This window comes from Sinocyclocheilus anshuiensis, unplaced genomic scaffold (assembly GCF_001515605.1).
Source record: "Sinocyclocheilus anshuiensis isolate Anshui unplaced genomic scaffold, SAMN03320099.WGS_v1.1 scaffold76, whole genome shotgun sequence".
Lineage (NCBI taxonomy): Eukaryota > Metazoa > Chordata > Actinopteri > Cypriniformes > Cyprinidae > Sinocyclocheilus > Sinocyclocheilus anshuiensis.
Genome location: NW_015557067.1, coordinates 439666 through 440016, shown reverse-complemented (window position 1 = coordinate 440016; position 351 = coordinate 439666). Strand labels below are relative to the sequence as shown.

The 351-nt window shown below is 51.9% G+C and overlaps 1 protein-coding gene across 4 annotated transcripts in view; it reads right to left on the bottom strand.

The window, feature by feature from the left end:
* The window catches only part of LOC107676682 (centrosomal protein of 44 kDa-like), a 17509-nt gene that overhangs the window by 1008 nt on the left and 16150 nt on the right, over positions 1 to 351 (bottom strand). The gene's annotated exons all lie outside the window — the stretch shown is intronic.

Here is a 351-nt window from a genome sequence, read left to right as displayed (position 1 = left end):
TGGATGGATGGATGGGTGGGTGTGATTGGATGGATGGGTGGGTGTGATTGGATGGATGGATGGGTTGGTGTGATTGGATGGGTGGGTGTGATTGGATGGATGGATGGATGGATGGATGGATAGATGGATGTGATTGGATGGATGGATGGATGTGATTGGATGGATGGGTGGGTGTGATTGGATGGATGGGTTGGTGTGATTGGATGGATGGGTGGGTGTGACTGGATGGATGGGTGGGTGTGATTGGATGGATGGGTGGGTGTGATTGGATGGATGGATGGATGGATGGGTTGGTGTGATTGGATGGATGGGTGGGAGTGATTGGATGGATGGATGGGATTGGATGGATGG